This window comes from Pseudophryne corroboree, chromosome 1 (genome assembly GCF_028390025.1).
Source record: "Pseudophryne corroboree isolate aPseCor3 chromosome 1, aPseCor3.hap2, whole genome shotgun sequence".
Taxonomy (NCBI): Eukaryota; Metazoa; Chordata; class Amphibia; order Anura; family Myobatrachidae; genus Pseudophryne; species Pseudophryne corroboree.
Window position 1 is genome coordinate 1,162,828,202 of NC_086444.1, and position 22,531 is coordinate 1,162,850,732.

Sequence of the window (22,531 nt, forward strand, 5' to 3'; positions counted from 1 at the left end):
CCTCACCATCAGAATCCTCCTTGTCAATTTCCTCCCCAGCGCCAGCAACACCCATATCCTCATCCTGGTGTACTTCAACAGTGACATCTTCAATTTGACTATCAGGAACTGGACTGCGGGGGCTCCTTCCAGCACTTGCAGGGGGCGTGCAAATGGTGGAAGGCGCAAGCTCTTCCCGTCCAGTGTTGGGAAGGTCAGGCATCGCAACCGACACAATTGGACTCTCCTTGGGGATTTGTGATTTAGAAGAACGCACAGTTCTTTGCTGTGCTTTTGCCAGCTTAAGTCTTTTCATTTTTCTAGCGAGAGGATGAGTGCTTCCATCCTCATGTGAAGCTGAACCACTAGCCATGAACATAGGCCAGGGCCTCAGCCGTTCCTTGCCACTCCGTGTCGTAAATGGCATATTGGCAAGTTTACGCTTCTCCTCAGATGCTTTTAATTTAGATTTTTGGGTCATTTTACTGAACTTTTGTTTTTTGGATTTTACATGCTCTCTACTATGACATTGGGCATCCGCCTCGGCAGACGACGTTGATGGCATTTCATCGTCTCGGCCATGACTAGTGGCAGCAGCTTCAGCACGAGGTGGAAGTGGATCTTGATCTTTCCCTATTTTAACCTCCACATTTTTGTTCTCCATTTTTTACTGTGTGGAATTATATGCCAGTATCAATAGCAATGGCCTACTACTATATATACTGCGCACAACTGAAATGCACCACAGGTATGGATGGATAGTATACTTGACGACACAGAGGTAGGTAGAGCAGTGGCCTTCCGTACCGTACTGCTATATATAGTATACTGGCGGTCACTGTGTCAGCAAACTGCAAAACTAAAATGCACCACAGGTATAGAATGTAGATGGATAGTATACTTAATGACGACACAGAGGTAGGTACAGCAGTGGCCTTCCGTACTGCTATATATAGTATACTGGTGGTCACTGTGTCAGCAAACTGCAAAACTAAAATGCACCACAGGTATAGAATGTAGATGGATAGTATACTTAATGACGACACAGAGGTAGGTACAGCAGTGGCCTTCCGTACCGTACTGCTATATATAGTATACTGGTCGTCACTGTGTCAGCAAACTGCAAAACTAAAATGCACCACAGGTATAGAATGTAGATGGATAGTATACTTAATGACGACACAGAGGTAGGTACAGCAGTGGCCTTCCGTACCGTACTGCTATATATAGTATACTGGTGGTCACTGTGTCAGCAAACTGGAAAACTAAAATGCACCACAGGTATAGAATGTAGATGGATAGTATACTTAATGACGACACAGAGGTAGGTACAGCAGTGGCCTTCCGTACCGTACTGCTATATATAGTATACTGGTGGTCACTGTGTCAGCAAACTGCAAAACTAAAATGCACCACAGGTATAGAATGTAGATGGGTAGTATACTTAATGACGACACAGAGGTAGGTACAGCAGTGGCCTTCCGTACCGTACTGCTATATATACTGGTGGTATATTTTATATATTATATATTAGCCTGATATATTATATATATATATATATTATATTATAAATAATATATATTAGCCTGATCGCTGCGATACGAACAACGGCAGCTAGCGATCAACTCGGAATGACCCCCTAAGAGCAGACATGATCAACATCTACAAATATATAAGGGGTCAATACACAGAACTTGGGAGGGACCTGTTTTCTATAAGATCAGCATAGAGGACACGTGGTCACTCGCTTAGGTTAGAGGAGAGGAGTTTCCACACATTGAGGCGAAAAGGTTTTTTCACAGTAAGGACAATACGTGTTTGGAATTCCCTGCCTGACAGAGTAGTAATGGCGGACTCAGTCAACACCTTTAAGAATGGGTTAGATAAATTCCTATTGGATAAAAATATTCAGGGTTATGGTGCGTAGGCAGGGCCGGATTAAGCCTTGGGGGTGCCCGGGGCACTTTAGACAGGAGGGGCCCCGGTGGAGTGGGCAGGGGCTGTATATAATTGTGCATACCCCCCAATATGACCCATTCCAGGAGGGACAAATGCTCTTTACATGGACTTCCCTCTTAATATATGATTGGTGTCTCCTGTGTTGAACTACGGTATTTAATTGATAAGAAAGGTGTTTAAACACAGGTGATTGCAATCATAACTTAAGAAGGAAGTCCAGGTAGAGAGCACGTTGTCCCTCCTGGAATGGGTCATGGTGTGAGGTATGGATTGTGTATATTACATTTAGCCCAGTGGTGTATATTAGATTTTAACTAATAGTTTAATAATGCCTGGGTACTGTTTATAGCTCCACCTAGTTGAAAAACAACTATTTTTTTAAAATTTTCTTGTAGTGGAACAAAGACAGCGTAACCTTAAAACACACATAAAAATAAAATCTATAATTTATCTTGTCACATGCGAAAATAGCAGCAGCCTCTGTACTGCTTACACACTGGAACAGGACACAGGAGGACTCTGTGTGTTTCTCTCTAGACCCTCATTAGATAATAAGTTATACAGGACTCAGACACCCAGGTGTTTAGAGAGCTGTAAGTGACACAGGGAGCCCACTGTGTCACTTTCAGCTCTCCCTCTGTTTGGGAAGCTCTGTCGATAGTTCATGAAACATGATACTCCTGTGTCTCTACCTGCACTGCATACTGTCCTGCTGGCATTCTGGCTGCTGGTTCTGCTGCTGCATTAAAGGGAAAGCTACTGATGTCAGTGTGCTCTGGCCAGGGGGCCCCCTGACAGAGGGGTTTTCAATATGGTGCACGTTCTTTGATATTTTTCGTGTTTTATGTCTCCTCATGTACCATGATAACATGCCTTTGGCATATGCTTGTCTGTATTAGGGTGGGATTTGAAGGCTGCTGCTCTGTGTACTAGACATCTGTTGTCCTGTTGTAGAGCAGGGATCCGGTCAGGATCACGGTGGTCGGGACTGATCCCGGCAATCAAAATGCATACGCCGGAATCCTAAAATGTCTTGGAATGCTGACTCCAGCATCCCGACAAGGCACACAACACCGGTGCGGGGATCCCTACTGCCGGGATTCCTACCGCAGGGATCCGGAATGATAGTCTGTGGAAGCCGCCGGAGAGGTGAGCCACGTGGGTTGGGTAGCTTTAGGCTGCGGGGGGAGGGTTAGGGTTAGGCTTTGGGGAGGGAGAGTTAGGTTTAGGTTGCGTAAAAGGGGCATTAGGTTAAGGCGCCACCACGGATGGATAAGGTCATACCCCTTTCACACAGACCAAAATTTCCCGGGTTATTGCACATGAATGCACATCAACCCGGGAAATTTCTCAGTGTGAAAGGGTACAGGGACAAAATCCCGGGATTCCTGCCCCAGCATTTCAACCCTGCAATCGACCAGGGTTGGTCCCGGGATCTTCCCGGGAACCTGGTCAGTGTGAACGGTGCAGGGACATGTCCCGCCTTCCCGGGTTGCATCTGCTGATGCTGATTGGCTATTCAGGGCACTTCCTGGTCTTGTGTTTTTTCTGAGACGCCCATTCTCAGAAAATGCAGGGCCATCCCGGGTTCAGTATGAAAGGTGCCATCCCGAGATGTCCCGGCTCCAAATGCTGGTATAAAAGGCCCCAACCCGGGAATGTCCCTGCATGATTCCCGGGTAGAATTCCCGGGTTTAGGCCCTGCATTTTCGGTGTGAAAGGGGTATCAGTTTGCGGGGTGGGGTGGTGTTAGGTTTAGGCTGTGGGAAGGGAGGATTAGGGTTAGGGGGCGATGGGGGCAGGTAAGTATTCTTACCTTCCCCATGTCAGGATTCTCACTGTCGTAATGTCGCGGTTGGTATTTTGACCACTGGTATCCTGACCGCCGGCATTTCGATCCCAACCCTTACAGCATTTTGCCAGGCAATCCTCATGTGTCCTTGCTTCTACTTTTGTGGTTCTGACATCACTGTAAGAATGCAATTGAAAATATTATTCTCCTGTATTTCTACAGTCCAGTGCATTATATAGCAGTGATGAAACTACACTACAGCCATAGCAGAGGGGATCCAGTCAGGGGTAAGGGCCTCTACCTGGTGTTACCTGTATAAGGGTCTCTACCTGACGTTATGTGTATAAGGGGCTCTACCTGGCATAACATGTATAAAAGGGGCTCTACATGGTATAATGTGTATAAGGGGCTCTACCTGGTGTAATGTACTGTGTATAAGGGGCTCTGCTGTACTGTGTTGTAACGTGTTTAAGGGGCTCTAACATGGCATGATGTATATAAGAGGTACTACTGTGCAGTGTAACGTGACTGATAGACAATACTGAGCAATGTAATGTGAATTGGTACTATTCTGTGGCCACACCCCTTCCCCATGAAGCCGCGCCTCTATATTTTGCGCACTGTCCCTATTTTGAATTTGGGGAGTGAGGTGCCAAAGGAAACTTTCACCCTGGGTGCCACAAAGTCTAGAACTGGCCTGATCCCTGCCTTTATGTCTTTGTTGTGTATTCTCAGTTCGGGTTCACTACGGCTGGCCGGCGGTCGGGCTCCCAGCGACCAGCATCCCGGCGCCGGGAGCCCGACCGCCGGCTTACCGACAGCTTGGCGAGCGCAAATGAGCCCCTTGCGGGCTCGCTGCGCTCGCCACGCTACGGTCACGGTGGCGCGCTACGAGCGCCACACTATTTTATTCTCCCTCTATGGGGGTCGTGGACCCCCACGAGGGAAAATAAGTGTCGGTATGCCGGCTGTCGGGCTCCCGGCGCCGGTATACTGAGCGCCGGGAGCCCGACCGCCGGCAAACAGAAGACCACCCCTCAGTTCTGTGCTGTCAGCTCATCAGAAGGTTAAGAGGGGTTGCTGTAAGGTGGAACTGCTGCACTTCTTGTCTAGCAAACCTAGATTACAGGTAACACAAACATGCTTTACAGATGTAGCCATGTTCATCTTGCTCTGCCTCACGTCACCACACATCACTGTTGTATAAGAGCAGCAGAAAGTGTATAATCAAATAAGAACTTTTTATTTATGTATAAACAGGATTAAACACATGCTTCAAACATACACATGTAGCCATCTCTACTGCTGCAATGCGGTATGCTGTGATTATTTGCAGTCGGCGATTGCTCCATTAAGGAATTAATGGAGTGAAAGCCGGCTGCAAATGGTTGCAGCCTGGGACGTGGCGTCCCAGGCTGCAACCATTTGCAGCCGGCTTTCACTCCATTAATTCCTTAATGGAGCAATCGCCGACTGCAAATAATCACAGCATACCGCATCGCAGCAGTAGAGATGGCTACATGTGTATGTTTGAAGCATGTGTTTAATCCTGTTTATACATAAATAAAAAGTTCTTATTTGATTATATACTTTCTGCTACTCCTATACAACAGTGATGTGTGGTGACGTGAGGCAGAGCCTTTCCTGTCACACTCTAGTATACGCCAGAGTATTGACTATATAAATTATATAAAAAATACAAAGAAGAATATATTATAAATATCTTCTATGTATTATTCTAATCATTTTTATAGTCAAAACTCTGTAGTAAAAAGTCTATGGCAGGAGAGGCAGAGCCCCCCCGCCTACCTATTCTGCACATATCTGATCATCATAGCTCACCAAATATTCAGCAGTATATACTGCTGCACCTGTGTATAATGCACACATGTATATACTGCTGCACCTGTGTATAATGCACACATGTATATACTGCTGCACCTGTGTATAATGCCCACATGTATATACTGCTGCACCTGTGTATAATGCCCACATGTACCCTTGGGTCATATATTGGGTGTAACTCTGGCTCTGATACCAGACAGTGCCTCTCCAGCCATTTACCTCACCGCATGTCCCCGCTATACAACATGTCTGTTCTTCTCTTGTGCAGGTGACACGATCCCTATATAACAATTATACACTCTTTACATTGGATCTACAGCCCCAGTGCCAGAGATACAAGTCGCGGGGTAGTAGAGATTGTTGATGGTAAAACAGATGAGGGGCTTCTAGAACAAATATGTTATATGAGGTACAAGAATCAGAGCTGTGGTATCAGCAGTGGTGTCGAAAGAGGGGGGGAGAGGGTACAAATTACCCGGGCCCAGGTCTGATGGAGGGGCCCAGTGAGGTTACAGTAGGGGCCCAGGCCCCCTCCCCCTTACCTGGCAGCAGCAGCTGCAGCTCTTCTCCTCAGCTAAGCACACACTGCTGTGTACTGGGCTGCAGTGTGGCCATGGAGGTGATTAAAATACAATTTTTTTCAGTATTTTTTTCTAAGGGTACATGACCACACCTCCTGTGATTAGGCCACACCCCTTGAAAAGTACCTGGACCCAGCCCGGCTCTCGACTGCTCTGGGTATCAGCCTATGTATTACACCTGTAGGAAAGTTGGACACATACAGAAGAGGAAACATTAAACCCCATTAAAATAAACGCTTTTACACACAGCAAGACAAGTGGGGTAATTCCACATAATGAAATGACAGATGTCTCCTATACATTCATTAATGCCCTCATCTGTTACTAACCCTGCAATGACGCTGAAGGCGTAGGAGGTGCCGTTTATACATTTCATTATACAGGGGCTACCGTCTCCATTATAAATACACACACCAAATTCCTCATTATAGGGAAAGCAGTGCAAGTAATGGACGTATGCAGTAGCGGATCTTGCCACGGGCAAGCAGGACTTTTGCCCGGGGCGCCGCCTCCCGGGGGGCACAGGGCGCCATCCAGAGGGCGCCGCACCAGGGCAAGATCCGCTGCTGCTGTGCCCCCCGCTGGCCGATGTGAAGGGAAACTAGACGCGTACGCGTCTAGTTTCCCTTCGTGGAGAGGTCCTTTACTGTGCGGTGCGCGATGACGTCATCGTCACAGTAGTCTGTACAGGGGGCGTAAATGACCACGCCCCCTGTATGAAGCCACGCCCCCTATTGGCACCCGGGGCACACAGAGCCCCAGAACCGGCCCTGGACGTATGTATTACATCTCTCAGTGGAATACATATGATTTAACGGTGGGCGAGATGCCGGCTGTCCATATCCCAACAGCGGCATCCCTCTCGCCAGAATGCCAGCAGTGGGGCGAGTGCATAGAGTCCGCTTGCACGCTCTCACCACGCTGTGGTCTCGGTGGCTCGCGCCCATCTCCACTGGATCTATTCCCACTCTATGGGTGTCGTGGACACCTACGAGTGGGAATAGCCCTGTTTTGCTGGGATTTCGGCTGGCGACATTGCATACCTCCCAACATGACCCTCTCCAGGAGGGACACAATGCTCTGCTTCTGGATTTTTTCTCAATGAATGATAATCAGCACCTGTGTTGAACAGGTTAATGGATAAGAAAGGTGTTTCAGCACAGGTGATGGCAATCATAAATTAAGAGAAAAGTCCAGGAGCAGAGCATGCTGTCCCTCCTGGAGAGGGTCATGTTGGGAGGTATGACATTGCCAAAGTGGGATTACGGCGTCGGTATCCTGACCGCAGGGATCCAGAGTTCCAGACAGTCGGCAAATTGAACGGATCCCCTCTCAGCTAAGGCTACAAATAGGCCGGCTTTCTGCGGAACCATGGGGATAATTCCAAGTTGATCGCAGCAGGAATTCTGTTAGCAATTGGGCAAAACCATGTGCACTGCAGGGGAGGCAGATATAACATGTGCAGAAAGAGTTAGATTTGGGTGGGTTATTTTGTTTCTGTGCAGGGTAAATACTGGCTGCTTTATTTTTACACTGCAAATTAGATTGCAGATTGAACACACCACACCCAAATCTAACTCTCTCTGCACATGTTAAATCTGCCTCCCCTGCAGTGCACATGGTTTTGCCCAACTGCTAAAAAAATTCCTGCTGCGATCAACTTGGAATTACCCCCATTGAGTCTTGCTTCCCCCACAGCCACAATATACCTAATAAGAAACAACCTGCTATTTCACACAGGCACTAAAGATTTACTCATTACATGGTGTAAGTGGCCTGACTAAGGGGGTAATTCCAAGTTGATCGCAGCAGGATTTTTGATAGCAATTGGGCAAAACCATGTGCACTGCAGGGGAGGCAGATATAACATGTGCAGAGAGAGTTAGATTTGGGTGGGGTGTGTTCAATCTGCAATCTAATTTGCAGTGTAAAAATAAAGCAGCCAGTATTTACCCTGCACAGAAATAAAATAACCCACCCAAATCTAATTCTTTCTGCACATGTTATATCTGCCTCCCCTGCAGTGCACATGGTTTTGCCCAATTGCTATCAAAATCCTGCTGCGATCAACTTGGAATTACCCCCTATGGGGGTAATTCTGAGTTGATCGCAGCAGGAAAATTTTTAGCAGTTGGGCAAAACCATGTGCACTGCAGGGGAGGCAGATATAACATGTGCAGAGGGACTTAGATTTGGGTGTGGTGAGTTCAATCTGCAATCTAAATTGCAGTGTAAAAATAAAGCAGCCAGTATATACCCTGCACAGAAACAAAATAACCCACCCAAATCTAACTCTCTCTGCACATGTTATTGTGATACCCTGAAACTGCAGCCCAAATCAACTGTGGCACTACAGGTGCCAGCATGACTTTAAAAAAAAAAATGTTTGCTGGAGTTGCATAGCACTGTGCCAGCAGCCTACAGCTTGCAGCACAGAAGGAGTTAACAGCACAGCTCATAGCAATACAGATCAGTCTGCAAAATGCAAAGTGCATGACTCACCCATTTGCAGACTAAGATTGGGAAATCCCAGATAGAATGTGTTCCTGGGAATGCAAAGTTATAAAAGGGTTGTCCTGCAGCAGCCTGCAGAACAGTGAGCTGAGGAGAGTGAGCAGGCAGTGAGGAGACTGAGAGAACAGTGAGCTGAGGAGATCGGGGCAGAGGCGGGAAGACGGAGAGAGAGAGGACCGCGGTGTGAGGGGAACGAAGAGAGCGCGCCCACCCGCTGGAATCGCTGCTGCCTGCCACGGCCAGAGAGAAGGAACAACACCGCTGCGTGGACAAGAGAGGGAGGTGGCTCAGGTCACGGAGGCTTCCTGACACCTGCCCAACATCAAAGACGCCGCGGCACAAGGGCTCGAGATCCGGAAGGGGGGAGATCTCGTGGGAAGAGGATCCCCCTAATAACAGTCATACGGGAGAGGCTGCAGTGATTGGGAGCACGGCTGCAGACAGCAGGAGCAACGAATATACCGCAGGTACTCTCACTTATCCCCAATATCCCAGCTATCCGGGTTACAGGAACCCCAAGTACAGAAGCACTGTACCTGGGTCTTCATAGATGTTTCCACGTAAAGTAGAGGGTTATCATTAACTGCCGCCTGTCAGAAAGGGGGACGCCCCTAACCCTAAACAGCTCCGTCAAAGACTCGCCCTATGTAATAGCGCCTCCTAACGGGTCCATGTTATGACCTTCACACTTATACTGCACCCGGTTGTTACAACACAGTTCAACAAAAGGTAACAGGACTGTGCAAACCCCTGTTCTTACTGTACAAGCCAGAACTGGTCTGTTTACTAGTTTATATCACTGGAGGATAACTGACTTACCTTTCTGTGGATACAAATGCGGTTGGTACCGAGAGACTTTACTGCTGTTCTGTATTATGGAGAAAGTGGTTTTGCATGCCTGTTTACAACTGTTTACCTTGCGTCCACTGACGCCTTCTTAGAAGTCCTCTGTTTCAGTATAAGCAGTCTATTAGAGAGACATTGGCTGCAAACGCCCCCCCTCGTGGACAGTTTAGGGAGGGCTCCCGCGTTACTGCCAGGACATACTTTACCCTAATAGGACATTATTCTCCAAATGATTGGTAGTACGGGTGAAGTATTTGATTGTTTGATTTGGTCAAAGTTACACCTTCGAGGTGTTAAAACTGTGAATGCTGTTATAAGACAGGGAAAGACTCAGGATATTGTAATAATGTTCAACCTATGCAACTGTGTTTAATGAAAATTGAGTTACAGCGGTGACTGATATCGTCAGTGCAATAAATGGTTGTCACCGTCTCCATGTGTTGTGGTCCTTGAGCACATTGGGTTTGGGTTGCCCTTCTGGGGTTCTCCTGGTCCTTCTGCCCCAGCCTTACAGGTGAGGAGAAGAATAGACGCTGGCCAAGACATCGTTGAAGAGTGGATATGGCCGATTACGAGACCGACAGAGTTTCAGGTACGAACCCTTTTATAGAGATATTACACTTGGCGTCCGCGAACAGGATCGTTTCAAGATGTCGAACCCAGATGTTCCGGAGTCATCCTCGGCACAGGGACAACCACCAGCGGCACCCGGAAATCCGACAGGGACAACGGCATCACCGATCACCATGCCATATTACTTTGGGGCCTCATGGTTGCCGACATATGCAGGAAAACAAGTCCCTGGCTCAAGTACTTTCAAAGCATTCAAAGACAAAATGCTCTCCATGTTCCGCCTATATACGCTCACCGAAGAACAAAAAGTAGAGATCCTGAAGGGGCAATTAACCGGCCCAGCACTGAGGGAGGTAGAAGCATGGGAGGATACGGAGAAGAAGAGTGCAGATTGTATACTCCAGAAATTGAGGAACATATTTGAATGCAGAACGGTAGCAGAACTAAAGAGCCATCTGTACGCAAGAAAGCAACGACCAGGCGAATCTCTACGGGAGTTTGCACTAGGCCTACAGGAAGCCTTGAGGGCTGTACGAACACTAGATCCACTGGATGCCGGACTGACCGATGACACCCTAATTAATTTATTTATGGAAGGAGCACAAGGTGAAGCGATTCGGTCACAATTACGAATGTGGAAACGCCAAAAACCGGACAGTTCCTTCTCTGCATTTAAAGAAGATGTTCTACAGATCTTAGGAATGAATCAGGGCAACGAGGCTGAAGACGACGAGACACCAAGGAAAGTGGACGAAGAAAGCCTCCAGAGCACCCCTTCGTACCAGAATGTAGACACCACTACCCGAGCGGGGGCAGTCCTTCAGCAGGCACAGGCCCCAACAGGGCCAGATCCTATCGAAACCCTTAACCGACAGATGTCAGAAGTGACGCTCAGCCTGTCTCGGATGAGCCAGAAGCTGGAAGAACTCGGCAAAGAACCAAGTGGAAGCCGACGCAGAGAAGGGCGTCAAGAACGCGGTGGAAGACGCCACCCTCGATGGGAGGTCACGAGGGAGTCAGGCCGAAGGCCTACCGATCGGTTTGACTCACAGGGTCGACCGATTTGTAGGGGATGTCACCAGAGCGGACACATCGAACGGAACTGCCCACTTGACCCTTTAAACGGGGGGACCCCGAGGCGAGGGACCGACCCTCGGGAGGAGAACCACTGACAGGTCCGCCATCGCGGGATTGGTGGCCCCAGTATGTAGGAGAGTGCCCTCACCTGAACATCCGCATCAATGGGATCGAAATACCAGCTCTCTTAGATACGGGCTCACAAGTCTCTACAATCCGATTCACGGAGTTCCTCCAACACTGGGACGAAGCTACCATTGTGTCCCCACCCACTACATGGCTCCACTTGCTAGCCAGCAATGGACAACCCATCGCCTTCCAAGGCTACTGGGAAGCCGACGTGGAAGTAGGAAACGCCGCCTTGACCCGCCAAGGATACCTCATCACCACTGCGCCCAACGCACACTTGCCACCCGTGATCCTAGGCATGAACATTCTGCAAAACTGTCCAGAGGAACTAGTAGAAGCCCTGCGACACGAGATGAAGACCGCGACCCCTAAGGAGCGAAAGGCCCTGCAGCAGACCGTCAAAGTACTAGAGGGCCGAAGGAAATTCATTAATGGTCAGGGTGAGATTGGAAAAGCCCGAATCACCGACCGCCAACCTGTTCTGTTGAAACCGAATTCGGAGCAAGTGGTGTGGTGCAAAACGAGAATTGGTCCGGGGGGAAGAAACTACGAGGCTCTGGTGGAACCCTGTGACCGGGACGGACAACAGCCGTTCGCTGTGGCGAGGACACTAGCCAAGGTGGTACACGGGAGGGTACCAGTCCGTCTTCTGAACCCACACTCGTATGCCATCAGACTCTACAAGTATTGTCCGGTGGCGAAGGTCAGTTGGATCGACTTCCAAGACATCGTGAGACAGGGGGTAACCATGGCTCAATCAGGAGCGGCAGACGGCGAAAAGTCGGCGGCTGAGGAAGAACCCCCATGGTGGGCCGAGATCCAGATTGGCGATGTTGACACCCCCACTGACCAAAGAGATGGAATATTACAGCTGGTGCGACGCAACATTGCTGCATTCAGCCAACACCCTTCGGATTTTGGTCAAGCGGATGAAGTGTATCATCACATTCCCACCGGGACAACCCCTCCTATCAAGGAACGCCACCGGCCCCTCCCCCCAACTATGTACCAGCCAGTGAGGAACATGATTGCGGAAATGAAAGAGGCTGGAGTCATCCGCGAAAGCCACAGCCCATGGGCCGCTCCACTGGTGATAGTGAAGAAGAAGGACGGTAGCCTGCGCTTCTGCGTAGATTATCGCAGGCTCAATGCTGCAACTCACAAGGACGCCTATCCGCTTCCCCGAATCGAAGAATCTCTGACAGCCTTGAAGACGGCGGCGTATTTCTCCACACTGGACCTCACCAGCGGCTACTGGCAGGTCCAAATGGCCCCTGAAGACATTGAGAAGACGGCCTTCACTACGCCAATGGGCTTATTCGAATTCTTAAGGATGCCATTTGGACTCTGCAACGCCCCGGCCACCTTCCAACGTGTCATGGAGCATTGTCTCGGACACCGCAACTTCGAGATGGTCCTGCTGTACCTCGACGATGTGATAATCTTCTCCAGAAACTACGAGGACCATCTGCGACATTTGGAAGAAGTGTTCCAACAGTTGATCCACTGCGGCCTGAAGCTTAAACCGAGCAAATGTCACCTGCTCAAGCCCAAGGTCCAGTATCTGGGGCATGTCGTCAGCGCTGAGGGCGTGATGCCCGATCCGGAGAAGATCAGAGTCGTTCAGGACTGGCCAGTCCCCAAGACCGTCAGAGATGTCCGAAGCTATTTGGGATTTGTGGGGTACTATCGACGCTTCATTGAACAATTTGCCGCAGTGGCAGCCCCGTTGCACGAATTACTCAGAGGCCAATCGGGTCATGAGCGAAGAGGGTCGTCCCTGGTATGTTGGGGAGAGGAACAGCAGCGAGCCTTTCATCGGTTGAAGACGTCCTTAATCGAAGCCCCGTTGTTGGCCTATCCCGATTATGAACAACCATTTCAAGTTTACACAGACGCTAGTCACCGGGGTTTAGGGGCCGTACTCTCCCAGGTGCAGGACGGGCGGGAAAGAGTGATTGCATACGCCAGCCGGGGCCTCCGCAAGACCGAGCGTAACTGTGAGAATTACAGCGCATTTAAGCTAGAGTTACTCGCCCTCATCTGGGCTGTCACCGAGAAGTTTAAACACTATCTGGCCGCCACGCCGTTCGTCATCATGACGGACAATAACCCGCTGGCACATCTGTCCACTGCTAAGCTCGGAGCCCTGGAACAGAGATGGGTATCCCGATTAGCAAATTTCCAGTACACCGTATCCTACCGAAGTGGGAAGTCCAACGGGAACGCCGATGCCCTCTCCCGATTACCCACTGTGGACATTACAGAGGAAGATAGAGATGTGGATGAGGATGTCGAAACCCCGGTGTTTAAAGTCTCTCGAAAGGGACGAACGGTCACGTCAGACCCCCTATCCGTCACCGGACCTCCACGAGTGGAGAATGCCCTACTGGATGCTCCCACAGTCGACTGGCGCGAGAAGCAGCGGAAGAATCCAGTGCTGAGGGAACTTGTGGCCTTGTTGCACCAGCGGCGCCCATTGACCCGGGCCCAACAGGATAAAGCCGACCCGGAATTGATAAAGTTACTACGGCATAGGGACCGCATTCACTTGGAGGAGGGGATCCTAGTGCGTACCAGCATAGATCCAAGTACCCACAAACCAGTCACTCAGGTGGTTGTATCCAAAGATCAAGCTGCTCTTCTGCTCACGGCCTACCATGACAAGTCCGGGCACTTCGGCACACAAAAGACTGGAGCTATCCTACGCACACGGTATCTCTGGGTGGGCATGCGAGAGGATGTAGAAAGATGGTGCCGCGACTGTGTTCCATGCACAAGGAAAAGGCAGGCCGACATTACCCAAAAGGATCCTCTGCATCCCATTAAGAGTCAACATCCACTGCAAATTGTTGCCCTGGACCACGTGAAATTGGAGCCGAGCACCAATGGATATCTGTATGCCCTTACAATAACGGACCATTACAGTAAATTCCTAGTAGCCGTCCCGGCTAAAGACCTCACTGCAAAAACCACTGCTGAACTGTTTTTGAAGCACTTTGCCAGGCCCTATGGGTATCCAGACTGCATCTTGACCGACCAAGGCCCTGCCTTTGAGTCGCAGTTGTTTCACGAACTGTGTTCCTACTACGGCTGTCGGAAAGCTCGGACCACAGCCTATCACCCACAAGGGAATGGATTGTGCGAAAGAGCTAACCAGACCCTCATCGGGATGCTCCGGAGCCTGGTGGCAGAAGATCGCACCAAGTGGCCGACCGTACTCCCCGAATTAACCTATCTTTACAACAACACTGAACATTGCTCTACCGGCTTCACACCGTACTACCTCATGTTCGGCCGACGAGGCAAATTACCCCAGGACCTGGAATTGGTCCCTGCTGTGGTCCCTCCCATCGACCCAAAGACCGACTGGGTCCGTGAGCACCAGCGGAGGATAGAAGCTGCCCGAGAAATTGTAATAAAAAGAATTGAGCATGCCCAGCAGCGCCAAGAGATAAACTACAATGCCCACATCCGACCGGAGGCACTGAAGACTGGGGATCTTGTCTGGAAGAAACGGAATCACCGTACCAGCAAGCTTGACGCTATGTGGGAAAGTTGCCCGTACGTCGTGATCAGTGTTCCTGAGGGCGACCGACACACCTACAAGATCCGTAAGGGCCCGGAAGGTCCAGTCAGCGTGGTACCAAGGGACCAACTCAAGCTCTGCACCGTAGAGTTACCAATGAGAAGCGCAGATCCACCTGTGGCAGAGGGACGGGAGACCCTAGGGGGCATACCCTTACACGATCCCATGGAGCTCTTAGTGTTTATGGGTGGACTACCACCACCGCATTCAGCCCCACCCATAACGCCAAACCCGGTGTTCAATGGGCCTGTTGAAGACCAGGATCGGCCTAGCATAATTACCGCTCCTGACGAGAGCGACATCCCTGGGGTTGAGACCAGAAGGTCGGGACGCAGCACCCAGGGCGTCCCGCCTTTAAGGTATATGGAGTAAACTGTTAACCGTTTCCACTGTATACTTATATCCGATTTGTTTACACCTGTTTATTTTTATGCTTAAATTGAGATCTATATTAGAGACTTTGGCCTGCTGCCATAGGCGTGAGGACACGCAAGATTTTAGCTGGGGTGCATGTGAAACCCGGAAACTGCAGCCCAAATCAACTGTGGCACTACAGGTGCCAGCATGACTTTAAAAAAAAAAATGTTTGCTGGAGTTGCATAGCACTGTGCCAGCAGCCTACAGCTTGCAGCACAGAAGGAGTTAACAGCACAGCTCATAGCAATACAGATCAGTCTGCAAAATGCAAAGTGCATGACTCACCCATTTGCAGACTAAGAGCGGGAAATCCCAGATAGAATGTGTTCCTGGGAATGCAAAGTTATAAAAGGGTTGTCCTGCAGCAGCCTGCAGAACAGTGAGCTGAGGAGAGTGAGCAGGCAGTGAGGAGACTGAGAGAACAGTGAGCTGAGGAGATTGGGGCAGAGGCGGGAAGACGGAGAGAGAGAGGACCGCGGTGTGAGGGGAACGAAGAGAGCGCGCCCACCCGCTGGAATCGCTGCTGCCTGCCACGGCCGGAGAGAAGGAACAACACCGCTGCGTGGAAAAGAGAGAGAGGTGGCTCAGGTCACGGAGGCTTCCTGACACCTGCCCAACATCAAAGACGCCGCGGCACAAGGGCTCGAGATCCGGAAGGGGGGAGATCTCGTGGGAAGAGGATCCCCCTAATAACAGTCATACGGGAGAGGCTGCAGTGATTGGGAGCACGGCTGCAGACAGCAGGAGCAACGAATATACCGCAGGTACTCTCACTTATCCCCAATATCCCAGCTATCCGGGTTACAGGAACCCCAAGTACAGAAGCACTGTACCTGGGTCTTCATAGATGTTTCCACGTAAAGTAGAGGGTTATCATTAACTGCCGCCTGTCAGAAAGGGGGACGCCCCTAACCCTAAACAGCTCCGTCAAAGACTCGCCCTATGTAATAGCGCCTCCTAACGGGTCCATGTTATGACCTTCACACTTATACTGCTCCCGGTTGTTACAACACAGTTCAACAAAAGGTAACAGGACTGTGCAAACCCCTGTTCTTACTGTGCAAGCCAGAACTGGTCTGTTTACTAGTTTATATCACTGGATGATAACTGACTTACCTTTCTGTGGATACAAATGCGGTTGGTACCGAGAGACATTACTGCTGTTCTGTATTATGGAGAAAGTGGTTTTGCATGCCGGTTTACAACTGTTTACCTTGCGTCCACTGACGCCTCCTTAGAAGTCCTCTGTTTCAGTATAAGCAGTCTATTAGAGAGACATTGGCTGCAAACGCCCCCCCTCGTGGACAGTTTAGGGAGGGCTCCCGCGTTACTGCCAGGACATACTTTACCCTAATAGGACATTATTCTCCAAATGATTGGTAGTACGGGTGAAGTATTTGATTGTTTGATTTGGTCAAAGTTACACCTTCGAGGTGTTAAAACTGTGAATGCTGTTATAAGACAGGGAAAGACTCAGGATATTGTAATAATGTTCAACCTATGCAACTGTGTTTAATGAAAATTGAGTTACAGCGGTGACTGATATCGTCAGTGCAATAAATGGTTGTCACCGTCTCCATGTGTCGTGGTCCTTGAGCACATTGGGTTTGGGTTGCCCTTCTGGGGTTCTCCTGGTCCTTCCGCCCCAGCCTTACAGGTGAGGAGAAGAATAGACGCTGGCCAAGACATCGTTGAAGAGTGGATACGGCCTATTACGAGACCGACAGAGTTTCAGGTACGAACCCTTTTATAGAGATATTACATTATATCTGCCTCCCCTGCAGTGCACGTGGTTTTGCCCAACTGCTAAAAATTTTCCTGCTGCGATCAACTTGGAATTACCCCCATTGTCACAGCAGGTGGGAGTTCCTCAGCGAGTCGGCCAAACACCAACCCTGATTCCACTGCCCATAGTATGAGATGTGTCTATAGTACAATTGCACTGAAACACAGATTTTAAAGCGGTTACCTACTGTATTAAGACAGTGCAGTGTCTAGCCATCATTTATCTAGAAACAGAATTTGACGGCAGATAAGAGCCACTTGGCCCATCTAGTCTGCCCCCTTTTTTTATCCTTTAGGTAATCTCAACCTTTTTTGAACCTTATTGTAGTTCTCATAAGTAGTACATACAAGGATTGTTACACATTAGTCTCAGCTACTGGTGATCACCTCAGAAGTACAATATGGCAAATATTATACATGGCTCTACTGCCCTTTTATACAGTTAGAGAAGGCAGTCTCCAGCTGACAGGCGGCTTTGTGACCAGTTTCTATGCTCAGAAGATCTGTGAAGCCGGCTGCCCTGTAATCTGTATATAGTAGAACTCAGCACTCCCATCCCTCCCCTGACCCCGCACATGCTGCAAACATGTGACCCTGCTGCCCATGTCCCTCTGTGACATCATAATGTGTGACATCACAATGGGGGTGTGGCCTGGGAGCATTTATCTGGTCACTAGGCCAGAGGGTGACATTTGTTGCTTGGTCTTAGTGCCGGTAACTGCGTGCTTATCATGGAGCTGTCTTATGCGCGGCGATGCCGCAGGCGAGTGGCCCGTTGGATCCCGGTGGTCTTTATCACAATGGGAGCGTGCTGGGGCTACTTTGCCTATGTGTTTGGGCTGTGTATAGCCACAGTCACATCACACAATAAAAGAGTCATCTACTTGGTGTTCTTTCACCCGCTCTTTGTAATGTCTCTGGTCTCCTATTGGACAACGTTATGTGCTAGACCAGTAAAACCACCCAAAGAGTTTTGTTTATCGGAGGCTGACAAGGAGCTGTACAAGGAGCAGGAGACGCAGGAAGACAAGCAGCGTGTTCTCAGGGAAGCTGCTAGACACTTGCCCATCAGCACCATCCCAGAGATCAGATACTGTGAGAGATGTCAGCTGCTGTAGCCGGATCGGTGCCACCACTGTTCTACCTGTGATGTGTGTGTGCTGAAGCAGGATCATCACTGCCTGGCGCTGAATAACTGCGTAGGATATTCCAATTACAAGTCCTTCCTGCTGCTGATCATGTACTCCTTGCTGTCCTGCCTTTTCGTTTCTGGGACGACTCTCCGCTTCTTCATTCTAACGTGGACGGATGAGCCCCAGGTCACTGAAAGAACTAGTGACATCCGCGTCCTGTTCTGTCTATCTACAGCGTTTTCCATCTTATTGCTGATGTTGTTCATCTGTCACTGCTGTCTCTTAGTGAGGAACAGGACGACGATAGAATTCCGCTATGGAGATGCCTCCTCTGGAGGAGATGGCCGTCCTCTTGGATTCAAGAACTTCCAAGATGTATTTGGGCAAGAAAAGAGATATTGGCTACTACCTGTAGACACAAGCCAGGGAGACGGATATTTTCGGCCATCTCTCCCTCATGATCCAGAGAAATATGCAGAGTAGAGCTGGCCTCACCTCTCTGGAGCTGCTGCACCTGGTCTCTCCCTACATAGAGAAGGATGACACCTACCTACAGAGATCCACACCTACAGAACAACGCCTGGGGGTTACCCTGCCTTTCCTGGCTACTGGACGGCCCCTGGCAGATCTCGAGTCTAGCCCCCTCATCTCACCGCAGGTCTATCAGAGACACCAGTACAGATCTGAGACACATCAGAGGTGGGGGTAACACTGCTGACTTTCCATTTGGTGATTGGACCTGATATAAAGGACGGAGGTGCAGTAGAAATAAATATCATGAGAAAGAGATACGTTTATTGTCTGCGTGTTTTATATTCTAACAATCAATGCTTTTACTACTGTGCTGCCAATGTATATCATATTCTAGCATATAACGCTTTTATACTGTGTTATTATAGTTTTTGGTATTTAACGGATATTTGACTGTAAAAATAATGACAGCACTTGTAATTTATGTTATATAATAATATTTGAATAATTTCCCTTTGTTTCTTCATAATAATAATACAACTGTGTTATGTCATACTTGCCTAGCTGACCCTCTCCATGAGGGAGAAAATGCTCTGTTCCTGGACTTTCCTGGTAATGTATGATTGCCATCACCTGTGGTGAAACGCCTTTCTTATCAATGAACTAGCTCATGGTAGTATATTTGATGTTAATATTTGATTTTAATATTGATTGATATATTTCAAATTTACAACTGCCAGCCATTTGCTGTGTATGGTATAGTTCATAGGTTCTCACACTCCGTCCGCAGGACCCCAAACAGAGCATGTTTTCCAGGTCTCCTCACAGAATCATAAGTAAAATAATTAGCTCCACCTGTGGGTCTTTCAAAATGTGTCAGTGAGTAATGACTCCACCTGTGCTCCTGCTGATTGACCTAGACCAGGGCTGGCCAAACAGGTCCTCGAGATCTACCAACAGTTCACATTTTCCAGACCACCTAGCTGGTGCACAGGTGTAGTCATTACTAATTAAGATGTGCTGCATTCATTACTAACTGACAATTCTACAGATCTCTAGGAGGCCTGGAAAACATGAACTGTTGGTAGATCTCGAGGACCGGTTTGGCCAGCCCTGACCTAGACAATGTGGGTTGTTTGCGGTGCTGAGGACTAAAGACCTCAATCAGAGATGGATGCAGATTGTTGCATATGCAGCCAGATCTGCGTCCATCTCCTCACATGCTGGGGACCGCCCAGCACAGGGCAAGGACGCCCAGCATGTGTAGCGCCGTTCACGATGTGTAGCGCTGCCTCATGGAATTAAGGTTGACACCTGGCAGTGGCCAATGAAAATGCCCCCCAATGGTGCCAGATACACATATGCTCTCAGTAGTGCAGTGCCAGATACACATATGCCCCCACAGTGTCAGATACACAAATGCCCCGACAGTGCCAGATACACATATGCCCCGACAGTGCCAGTTACACATACTGTATGCCACCCCAGTGCCAGATATGCCCCTAGAGTGCCAGATACATATATGCCCCACAGTGCCAGATACATGTATGCTCCCAGGGCCAGATACACATATGCCCCCACAGTGCCAGTTACACATATGCCCCACAGTGCCAGATACGCCCCTACAGTACAAGTTACACATATGCCCCAACTGCCCCACAGTGCCAGTTACACATATGCCCCAACTGCCCCACAGTGCCAGTTACACATATGCCCCCACTGCACCACAGTGACTGGTACACATATGCCCCCACTGCCCCACAGTGACAGTTACACACATGCCCCCACTGCCCTACAGTGCCAGTTACACATATGCCCCCACTGCCCCACAGTGCCAAGTACACCCCCCCCCCCCCCCGCCACCCGTGCTGCTTACCACACACGAAATAATGATCACAATGCTATGGTAGGATAACCTCATCACTGTCAATGGTGACAACCACTTTATATAAGAAACTGCTAATAAATAATATACAGAAAGAATAAACAGAAATACAATGGATAAGATAACAGAAACAAATCTAAATTCATTGCCAGAGGCACCATCAGTAACCCTTCAGCGTCAGGGCAGGCAGCACAGAATTAAAAGTCAAACTGAAGCCAGACTCCAGGAGACATAGGAGAACCGGTCAGGAGCACAGGTGAAACTTACTGAGCAGGATACTATAACTGGCACATGTGAAATTGCAAGGCAGCTATTTAATTCTGTAGAACCAATGAAGTGGAGTCTGGATTCCAGTTTACTAGTACTAATGTATAATCAGCAGCTCCTGAGAGACAGCCCAGCGAAGAAGAGCAGTAGCCTGTGTAACTATCCACGGCAATCTGCATGGGAGTTTGGCTTTTCCGAACACTAGTTAATCAACCCCTAGCTGAATACAGAGTTGTAGTCATATTGTCACACATTGGTGTCTTAGTCCCACTTTTCATGTCCGGCTGTGCCGTCTCATGGTCATCCATTCATCCCCTAGTCATCTGCAGCATTCCTGAGCACTGTATTACCATTTGTTTACAAACAGTCTAGCTGCATGGGTCCTGCCATATTTGTTTCTGTCAGGTGATCATTACAATCCAATCAGATCTCAGGAGCTGTGCTCATACGATCAGTTCACACAATAGGCACTGGGAACATCATATTTAAACAGCTCCTGGGTGAGGTTCATTGCCAGAACCCCCTTCTCCTGATGTGGATTCCCTGGATCTGGGCTTCAGTTGCTTCTGCTCTGTTCCTCTATTCTACAAGCATTCCTGTTACACAAAGTGCCTGTGTGTTAAAGCTAAGACTGCATTTACTACAGCCTGCTTCCTCAGCTCAATGCCTGTTACATTATTGTGCCTACTCTGTTGCAAGTACCCCCAGATCACTGGTATCATTACTAGCATTCCATCGGCGGTAGGTGACAGGTTTGGATTGGGTTTACGTGACCGGCGGTCGAGATCCCCGCGATCACCATACCGATGCCAGGATCCTGGCCGCCCGAATGCAGGCAGGGATGCGAGCGCAGCGAAGGGGGAATAGTCCTGGGCCCCCTGCCGGCATTCTGCCAGCCAGGATCCCGGCGTAGCTATGCTGACCGCCAGGATCCCGACTGCTGCGATGGTGACTACATCCCCCAGGTTTCCCTATTCTGAGGATCTGGTCACTAGGGTTAGCACTGAGCCTCAGGTTCCAATTCCAAGTCTGTGTACCAGTGTTTGGGTTCCAGGTCTGCGCACCTGTAGTATTATTATTATTATTATTATCCTTTATTTATATGGCGCCACAAGGGTTCCGCAGCGCCCAATTACAGAGTACATAAACAAATAATCAAACATGAAAACAGCAACTTACAGTTGATGACAATATAGGACAAGTACGGGGAGAATAAACATAGTTACATCAGCAGATGACACTGGAATAAGTATCAGGTGGCAGAAGACTGTTGGATTTGGTGCAGCTGAAGATTATTAAAGTAAGAAAGGATAAGCACATGAGGGAAGAGGGCCCTGCTCGTGAGAGCTTACATTCTAAAGGGGAGGGGGAGACAGACAGGGGTGAGACAGATGGGGTACATAGAGAGCGTGGAACAGAGGTTTAGGATGAGATTTGGCTGGGTTTGGTGAAGAAGTGGGTCTTGAGAGCCCATTTGAAGTTTTGTAGAGAGGTGGAGAGTCTGAGGGGGAGAGGTAGGGAATTCCAGAGAAGTGGTGCAGCACGTGAAAAATCTTGGAGGTAGGAGTGGGAGGAAGTAATCCGTAGGCAGGAGAGTCGGCGTGCATTAGCAGAGCAAAGAGGACGGGTGGGAGTGTAAATCGAGATAAGGTCAGAGATGTAGATGGGAGAGGAGTGGGTGAGGGCTTT

General features: G+C 49.1%; 1 pseudogene; it reads left to right on the plus strand.

The window, feature by feature from the left end:
* Positions 1-17,817: 17,817 nt before the first annotated feature.
* On the plus strand, positions 17,818-18,955 carry LOC135004913 (palmitoyltransferase ZDHHC20-A-like; annotated as a pseudogene).
* Positions 18,956-22,531: the final 3,576 nt, after the last annotated feature.